Here is a 10905-nt window from a genome sequence, read left to right on the forward strand (position 1 = left end):
GACTCGAGCCGTGTTCGATGCCGTTAATGAAGCCGTGGCGGAATGCTTGGCACAAATGCAACAAGAGCAGGTGGCGGCGGCTGCGGTTGCGGCGGTCCCGCGGCCGATACCACGTCAGACGTATGTCCCCGCGAGCACGATGTAGCTCACGAACGTCTGTTCGCAGATTATTTTGCCGAGCATCCACGGTGGGGCCCGAATGTTTTTCACCGCCGTTTTAGAATGAGCCGAGATCTTTTTCTCCGCATTGTGCACACGTTGGAGGGACGTGATGAGTATTGGGAAGATGACATCGGCAGACCCGAACTTACGCCGTTGCAAAAGTGCACGGTTGCGATCCGGCAGTTGGTCTACGGCACCACAACGGGTATGTTCGACGAGTTCCTTCACGTCGGGGAGACAACTGGCTGCGATTGTCTAATGAATTTTTGTAAAGTAGTTGTGGAGGCTTTTGGCGACACATATTTGCGACGCCCGACTGCTGATGATTGCCAGAGCCTGATGAGGATGCACGAGACGGTGCACGGCTTGCCTGGGATGTTAGGGAGCATCGACTATATGCACTGGCTGCCCGACGGCGTGGAGAGGCCATTTTACTAGTGGCTACAAGGGCAGCCACCCGACGATGATCCTGGAAGCCGTCACTAACCACCGCCTCTGGATCTGGCATGCCTACTTTGGTGTAGCCGGGTCGAACAACGATATCAACGTCCTCAACTCGTCCACCCTCTTCGCGGATCAGTGCAGGGGTCGCGGCCCGGCCATCGAGTTCACTGCCAACGGCCGCAGACATCATATGAGGTACTACTTGGCCGATGGCATATACCCACGGTGGCCTGTTTTTTTTAAGACGATTAGCTGCCCAATTGGTGACAGTAGAGTCTTGTTTGCGGCAAAGCAGGAGTCTGCGTGGGAGGATGTGAAGCGGGCTTTTGGGGTGTTCCAATAGCGTTGAGCAATCGTGAAAGGTCCGGCACATTTCTGGTTCAAGGAAGTCATCACCGACGTCATGTATGCGTGCATCATCATGCATAACATGATAGTCAAACAGGAACTTGGACATGTCACCGAGTGAGTGGATAATGAAGCCGGATCTAGCTCCAGCACGACGACCTCGCCTGTCGCTCGAGGATTACCGATGGGCTTCAGTGAGGTTCTACGGAGACAGACCTCAATGCGCAGCCAACAAGACCATACTCAACTCATGAACGACATGATTGAAGAAGTTTGGAACCACAACCGCCGTTGAGAATTTGAGTTTTTTATTTCGCAGTGCAATGTTTTGATTTTAATGAAATGAAGTTTTTTTTCCAAATTTTGAATTATTTAAATATTCAAATAATAGATAAAATGCTTAGGGTGTTGCTTAGGGCGGGCTATAGTCCGCCCACTGCAGGTGGAAGTGGCGGAGGATAAAATGCTGACGTGGCGGTGCATAGGGCGGAGCTTAGTCCGCCCCATTGTGGATGCCCTAATAGAGAATTTTTGTAAAAAGCTTTATTCTTGGCTGTGATCAATAATTGGAAATCCAAGGATAGTGAAAAGATTATTACCGTGACTTGTGGTGATAGAACTTGGAAGCCAAACTCTCTGTTCTCTAACTCTCTTTCTCTCTCAATTTGTTCTTGCTAGAGATGAAGATTGTGAAAGTGAGTATTTTTGAGTGATTGCAGCTGCTAGAATGAGGAGAAAATCGTGTAGTAGATGCTGATATGATTTGGCGAATTGATTGTGAAGATTAATTGGCTTAATTGCCAATTTTGGGATTTAAAAGATAATAATGGTGTTTCAATGGCCATTAGTGGCTGACTTAATTGTTATTAATCCCCATTATTAGGATGGATTAATGTGGTTCAATTTTGTGCAGGTAACGGCTGGAAGTGGAGAAGGAATTTTGACAGCTTCTGCAGATGAAATGCGATAGATTGGGCTCAAAATCTATCTCCCACACTTTTATTTAATTTACTTGGACTCATAAAGAAATGTAGCTCAAAACTCGTGTACTTTATTTAATTGATTTGGAGCTTTATTATATTCCATGGCCCAAAGCCTTTGTAAAATAAATATTGGACTTTATTTAATTTAATATTTACTTACATTTTTGCATATCTTTTATTAATTAAAGTTCACGGAAAACTTTAATAAATTTCGCCGTCTCGTTCCCAATCAAAGATTAAAAATCGCCCAATGCAATTAATTAATATTTAGTGTTATTCTAAATATTAATTCCTCCCAAAATTGATCCGTACTTCAAAACGCTTCGCGTACTCCATATAGTACTTCCAATAAATTTCCACGAAAGTCAAAATAATATTGCTTTCCACCGACACAAATCAACCTTCGAAATTATGATATTTAAACACGGTATGCACTCTCCTTCGCGCACTCCCAACAAAATATAAATAGTCCCTTGGTGTTGTGCCAAGTACTATATTAATTCAATATCGCCTCCACTTGAATATTTAAATCAAGATTTCGTACTTCGCAAAGTTCATAGAGAACTAAAAGAATCCATTGCGCCAAAGAAATATTATCCGTGCAAGCGCAAAATATTTTATTCCTTGCTTCGCGAGAAATTAAATATTAATTTTCAAAAATTCGAATAAATCACCATATCGCATTCAATAAAAAAATAATTATTACTCGGAATTTCGCGGGTGTTACAGGAGCAGACATGAACATTCCAGGACCATTGCACAAAACCAAGATTTTGATAAGGAAATGGAAAGGTGGATGACATGATAAAACACTTGTGCTGATGGGAAAAGTAGTCGTAAGAAAATATCAAAGAATGGATCTTGATGGGAAGAGCCGGCTTCGTCTAGTGGAAATTCAATTCTCAGCAGGGAGTTGAGACGAGCTATCCATGACCATTGCCGCGTATCAAATGTTATATTCAAAATTTTTGCGGTGAAGGCGAAGCAACGAACCCGATTCTTCTGCACTTCCATTATCTCCGCCTGTTTCTTCTGCAATTGTTCGTTTTCCTCCTGTAGTTTAGCAACTTCTGCTTCCAACTCCATGGTGTAAGCCTGCACGAACCCAAAAGGAGAGCTGGTTAGTCAAGTTCAACGTCTAATTCCAACGTCTAATATCAGTGGCGGACGTATGATTTTTATGGTGGGGGTTCTAAATCGGTGTGTTTCTAGTATGGTAGTACTACCTCCGTCCCGCAAATTTTGACACAGTTTAGCATTTCGGTCCGTCCCTGAAAATTTGACACACTTCACTTTTACCATTTTTGATAGTGGACCCCATATTCCACTAACTCATTCCTACTCACATTTTATTATAGAACTAATACTTTAAAAGTTTAAAAGTAGGACATACATCCCACCAACCTTTTCAACTCACTTTCCATTACATTTCTTAAAACCCGTGCCGGGTCAAAGTGTGTCAAAATTTGGGGGACGAAGGTAGTAATTTTTTGCGCCGATGAATAAGAGAATCAATTATAAAAGTTAGAGGTATGTGTAAAGTGATCGTTGATAGATGCAACGTAAAAAGAAAAAAACAACTTTGTTGAAAAAGAGAGTTTTTTTTTTAAAAAAAATAAATTGTTGAAGAAAAGAAAGACTTAAACTAAATTCTTAATATTAAACAATGTGCAAAAAATGATATAAATAGGAACACGTAAAATATAAAATAAAAAAAAATAATATAAACTGAAAAAAAATATAGTAATTGCTCTTATGGTGAGAATTGAACTCTCAAATGTATATATAATAAAAATAAATTTTTTTGTAAGAATCAAACTCAAAGTCAAATGTAAATAAGGAAAATAAGGACATTTATATGTAAGATGAATCAGTAAAAATAGAGTGCAGATTTAACTGTGGAGCAAAATATAGCAATTGTCCCAGCTGGGAATCGAACTGTCGTAACTTTCACTCTCACCAATCTCGGCAATTAAGGCAGCGAAGGAAACCAACTGCGATAATTGTTTAAAGCACTAATATAGATATACTAATACCAAAAATTCTGGGGGCTCCATAAGTCCCCTATGGCATTTAGTAGGTCTTCCTCTATCTAATATGGTAATTTAGGTAATTTAGTGTAAGCATAAACTAAATTACCTTGTCTAAAATGAGATCTCTAAGCGTCTCATGAAGAGTAACTTTCATGTCTCGTCACACTAGACCGCCTATCACAATACAAATGTGCTGCATAAGACATCCAATTTCCTTATTCAAATATTTTGAGGATGTCCATGAACGATAAAAGAAGAACTTTGACGATCAATAACTTACAAAGTGACAAGAACACGAAATCTACAGTCTTTTGTCTATGCAACACTTTGTTACTAAAGCCCTACTTCTACTTGGAAATGTTCTCATTACTTCAGCTACCTTCTTTTGGCGTGTGGTGACAACAACCAATGAACCGGCTGAGCCACATGATAGAACATCCCTCAACTCAAACCATATATCCTGGCGGTCATTCCATACATCATCCATCACAATCAAAAATCTTTTTTTGCTCAACAATTCCCATACTATTGGGATATAAACACAGGAAATCACGAATACAAAGGAGAATGAACACAAGAAATCGTTTACCTAGTTCGATACGATGTGTATCTACGCCTGGGGGCGATGACAAGCCAGTGATTTCACTATATAATTTCAGGATGATTTTACAATGAGTGAGCACCTCTATTTATAAGCAAAATAGAGAACCCTAATAGAGTTATCAATCATACTTTGTTCATCTTCCACCAAATCAACTCAACAGCCTTACTTTTCTTAGAGGGAAAAAATGGAGCAAGAAATGAATATGAAATCAAGATTCAAAAGTGTGTGTGTTTTGTGGGAGTGGTTCTGGGAAAAGGGATTGTTACAGAGAAGCAGCAATTGAGTTAGGGCAGGAGCTTGTATTTGTTAAAACCCACTAATTTTCTCCACATTTTACATAAAGATCATATTTTACATACAGACCGGAGCCACCGACACTATTACTTATGATATTTCTGTTATATCCAATATGCATAGGGCACCAAAAGGTCATATCTAAACTGCCAGTGGAGAATTTACCACTGTTGAAGGAGCACAAGGAACTGTCAGAATTTCATCTACTCTCTGACGTTATCCAATTGTTTATATGTTCCTTCCATGTTGCATAAACGGTTGTCAATCAGTCATGTGACGAAAGAATTAAATTGTACTTTGCTGATGCAACCAAACTTCTGTTTATTGCAGGATATCAGGACAGGAGAAATTATTGGACGTGGCACTGAACGGGAGAGGCTGTATTATGTGGACGAAATAGCACAGCAAGGAACCGCTTTGCTAACTCATGGAACTACTGGCAGAGAGGCTTGGCTCTGGCATCGTCATTTGGGACATCCTTCCACGGGTTATCTAAAAATTCTCTTTTCTAAATTTGTCAAGATATGTATTGTGAAATCTGTGTGTTGGCCAAAAGCCATAGACATTCCAATAAATCAAATAATGCCCGTGTTGATTCTCTTTTTTCACTGGTTCATTCTGGTGTGTGTGTGGTGGGGGGGGGGCAAGGGTTCAAATAATTTTTTCTTTTTATAGATGATTGCGCTCGTATGACATGGGTCTACTCTATGAAATAAAATAATGAGGTTTTTGAACATTTTAGTCACTTTCATGCACTAGTTCAGACCCAATTCCAAAAAAACATAAGGATCCTTCGCCCTGACAATAGGGGGAATTTGTCAACTCAAAAATGAAAACTTTTTGTCATGATAAATGTCTAGTTCACCAAACTACATGCCCATACACCCCAGAACAAAATGGTGTGTCGAAAAGGAAGAACTGTATTCTCCTAGAAATGGCTCGGGCCATGCTTATTGAATCCAACACCCCTAGACACTTGTAGCCTGAAGCTATCGTCGCATCAGTCTATCTGACAAATCGTTTACCCTCTAGTACCCTAGACCTCCAAACACCCCTGGAAGTCCTCTTGACACTGACCAAATACCATTGCCTTTGACTCTCCAGCCTCGAGTATTTGGATGCTCAGTATTTGTCCATATACCAAAAACATGATCGAACTAAACTCTCTCCATGTGCCATAAAATGTGTCTCCGTGGGTTATGAAAATTCACAAAAGGGGTATAGGTGCTTCGACCCTAAAACCAATCGCATGTTCACAACCATGAACTGTAACTTTCTTGAAACTTTCTTGAAACTTTCTTGAAACAGACTACTTCTTTAACCACCTTAGCGATCGGAGGGAGAGTCACAGTGACCCACTAAGCCGGTTACCAGCCACATGCCTTCTAACAGGTCAGACAAATCCAAGCCCACCAGCACGAGACTCTGAAGAAATACAGCCTGCACCAAACAGTGACACCGTCCAAGAAGATCCCCTACTGGTATCCATTGTAAGTGCTTATGATATTTCTCCCGTACATGTATATTGATATTTCTGGTGAGACTAACCTTGAGAGACAGATATTGAGCTTGATTCAGAAGAACAAAATGAATCAGAAATTTGCAACTTGCTGCAAGAAGAGATTAGTGAAGGAATTGAAGGATATAGACTGCCACCGAGACCCAATAGAGGAGTCCCGCCAAAAAGATATAGCCTTAAGATCATTGGCAGAAAAGACAAGTACTCCATTGTGAAATTGAAGGATATACACTGCCCACGCATTTGAGGCCACCTTATGCACCTTATGTGAAGATGAGGAGATTCCTTGTACTGTGGAAGAAGCTTGGAGACACAAACACTAGCGAGAGGCAATGCTGAAGGAAATGGGAGCTTTAGAAAGAAACAACACATGGGAGAAATGCAAAATACCAATGGAAAAGGGGCAGTTGGATGCAAGTGGGTGTTCACTATCAAACGACGACCAGATGGATCTATCGAGAGATACGATTGGTTGCAAAAGGCTACACGCAGACTTATGTAGTTGATTATGATGAGACTTTCTCTCCAGTAGAAAAAATGAACACCATTCGAGTGTTGCTCTCAGTTGCTGCAAATAGGAACTGGCCACTCCACTAATTTGATGTAACAAACGCATTCCTACATGGGGAACTAAAAAAGAGAAGTATACATGGAAGCACCACCGGGATTCTCAGAGGGATTTTAAAGAGGAGAAGGGTGTCGGTTGAAGAAGACTCTCTATGGACTCAAACAGCCACCAAGGGTGGTTTAGGAGATTCATAGAAGCCATGACCAAGCATGGGTTCCGGCAGAGTAACTCGTATCATACTTTGTTCTTGAAAAAGGGAGACGATAAAATCACATCCCTGATCATCTATGTAGATGACATGATCATCACGGGCGATGATACAGAAGAAATAGAAAGGCTAAAAGGGATCTTATTTCAAGAATTTGAGATGAAAGACTTGGGGAATCTTCAATATTTCTTGGGAATAGAAGTACTGCGCTCTGAGGGAGGAATTGTTTTGAGACAGAAGAAGTATATCTTGGATATTCTGGCTGAGACAGGTCTGATAGATTGCAAACCTGCCGATACACCAATTCTAGTGAATCACGGACTACAGATCTCTAAAAAGCTGCAAGTACCAGTGCCTAATGGGGAAGCTCATCTATCTCTCTCTCACGTATCTCAAGGGAACAACCATTGGACATGGAATACTGTTCAGAAAGAACGAACACCGAGGTGTTTATGGGTTCACTGATGCCGATTGGGCAAGTAACCCAATCGATTGAAAATCAACAGCTGGATACTTCACATTTGTTGAAGGTAATCTGGTAACATGGAGGAATAAGAAACAAAAGGTGGTGGCACTATCAAGTGCAGAAGCTGAATTCCAGGGGATAAAAAGTGGATTAATGGAGATCCTATGGCTAAGAAAGCCGATGGATGAAATTGGGCTCGTACAAGACAAGCAGGGAAGCAATCTGTAAACCCAGTACAACATGATAGAACGAAGCATGTTGAAGTTGACAGACACTTTATCAAAGAGAAGTTAGAAAATGAAGTTGTGTAGTTACCATTCGTCCGATCTGAAGATCAGCTGTCAGATATTCTCACTAAAGCCGTCAACTCAAGAAGCCTGTGAATGTACTAGGCAAGTTGAGTTTTGGAGATCCCACTACTCAACTTGAGAGGGAGTGTTAAGAAATAAAAGATACCAAAGAATAATCTCAATTATACTCCAAGATTAGAGTAGAATGATTGATAGTTGATTGATATTATACCATACTTACACATGTATGAACCCTATATAAAGGGCTAGTCTATGCAGTAATAAAACATCATCAAATTATCGATCTCATTTTTCCTCTCGTTGTTTCTCTATTCCTAAATCATGTCTAATATACCATTCAAGACAATAATTTTCCAACGCCAATATCAGATACACTACAAAAACTTAAAGAAAGGTAAGTAAAAACACAGAAACTTGCCATTAGTTCTACCTTAATCATGCATCTCACAAGTTTATGCATTTCACATGAACCAAATAGATTCAGTTTCAGGACATCAATTCAAAATACAACCAACTTACAAATATCATATTTTTAGTTTAGTTTTTACGATTTTGAGCCAATATGAAATAGAATTTTAATAAGGGCTTATATATACTCCCTAGGTCCACAAAAAATAATCTCATTTATGGATGCAAAAGAGTGTAAATGTACTTTTAGTTCCATGATAAGGTGGTTATAAACTTAGGGGAGTGATCAATTGCTAACTCATCATTTAATTGCTAACTACAACTAATTTAAGGCCATAGGATTTTAGAAAACGTGTGGTCTACAATTTGCCACGTGTAATTTTCGTTTTTATTAATAAAATCAAAAAAGATAAAAAAAAACGCCAAATTAGGGTTTTAGATGAAAATGTCAATATAGTGTTTCGGAAATATCAACACAATGATTTGAGAATGTCAACACGATGCTTTAAGAATGTTAACCCATTGCTTATATTGACATTCTACATGTATTATATTGACATATTTTATATAGTATGTTGTCTGCTTTACGAAAAAATTGAAAAATTTTTGAATTTTTTTTTCAAATTTTGACGTCGAAACATATGCATATATGATATCGTTGGAATCCTTACAAAATTATCTTTAATTTGATATATGTTATATGAATTTAAAGTTTTGGGATTTCTTTTAAAAGTCAGTTATAACTAAACATGTAGTTAATTGACATTAATACCCCTATTGATATTTTATGAAATTAATCCTATAGCTTTATTGACGTTTTTTATTGATCGTATTGATATTTCTTGGTTGATGATATAGGCTCTTAATTTGAATATCTAATGGCTATTATTTAATTGCAGTTAGCAATTATGTATTGAGTTAACAATATAACACTCCCCTATAAACTTATAAGTCTCACATAGATATACTTGGCAGAATGGCCAATGGAATTACAAGAAAAAAACACGGGTAATAAAATAACGATAATAACTAGAGTAAACAAATTATCATATGATCTTTGAAGAAGGCAGCAAAAACAGAAAACAGTAACTCACAAACAATGTAAATATATAAATAAACTATAATCTATTCAATTTTAATTAATCGCAAATATCATAAACACAAGGAGGAAACAAGATTTTCATTTAGATTATCACAAACATCTTTCTTGCAGGGAAATGATTTTTTCAAACAGAGCAGCATCATTCATACTTCCTCTAGTAGATACTGTATGAAATAATCTAAGTAGAAGCACACAACAAGAATTTTTCCATTAAATACATATAAAATGTTGACCAACACAAATTATAAGCGCTTTCATTGGACTCTGTACACTTGTAGTAGTACTTGCTTCGCCCCTTGCCACTGTGCCAACTTTTAGAACTTCGGTGAGAAAAAAGGGGGCCAAGAGCTTTTTCTGCCGGCGATTCATCTACTGAGAAATCCATACTGCTTCAATTCTTGAAATTGAAATTCATCTATACAGGGTTTTAGTGTTTATAATTAAATGAGAGTGAGGAGTCGGGCTAAGCAATCGATTTTTCATCTTAGAATTGAAGTGAAGATATAAGCTCCAAGGGTGAGCCTCTTTTACTTCATTTCTTTATGATGTTTTGAAGTCTTAGCCTAGATGGTGGCCATGTCCTAGGAATAATATGTAGTGGAGAATAACATAACATCAAAATATCTTAAGATATTTCACCAAACAAAATATGTTATTCTACCAAACACAAAACCTTAAGATAGCAAAAAAATAGATAAGTAGAAATGAAGGTCTAATAGAAGATAACTCACAGAAAAACAGCAAATCTCTAAACATTGTAGAAAATGAATAGATAAGTAGAAAAGAGAGTCTACAATGAGCCAAGTCAAATCATTCAACCATCCCTCCCTTAAACTGATATGACAATAGCAGTTAGAAACTAAATCATCTCATCAAACTTGATTCTCCAGCTTGCACATTCCAAGAAAAATCATCTAACTACAAGCACACAAAAAAATCTTGCCACAAAATACTTGAAAAAGTTGATCAAAACAGAAATTCAGCCACATATTCTAAGACACTTGCATTTGACTATGCACACTCAAATATGTAAACAAGATTTTTTGTTGAGAATATCACCTATATATTTCTATTTGTGAAATGAACTTTTCAAACATAGCAGCATCATTCCTATTATATACTATGAAATCATACAAGTACAAGCACACAATAAGAATCTTGCTACAAATACTTTAGAAAAGCTAAGCAACACAGAAATTCAACCACAAATTCAAAGATACTTGCACTTGAACCTGTACTTGCTTCGCCCCCTGCCTCTATGTAACATTCCAAAGTTCATCCAACACTAGGGAAAGTTAAGAAATAAACAAGAATGTGAGCTAGTTTATTTTATGTTAATAAAAATTAGGTAATAAAGAAGAATACATTGATATAGAACTACTCACCAACTTCATATACTTCACCTTCAAGAAAGATGTCGATTGAATACAAAGTACTACTAAAACCATAGTTGAG

This window comes from Salvia hispanica, chromosome 2 (assembly GCF_029641045.1).
Source record: "Salvia hispanica isolate PSC_SH4W2 chromosome 2, Shi_PSC_v1, whole genome shotgun sequence".
Taxonomy (NCBI): Eukaryota; Viridiplantae; Streptophyta; class Magnoliopsida; order Lamiales; family Lamiaceae; genus Salvia; species Salvia hispanica.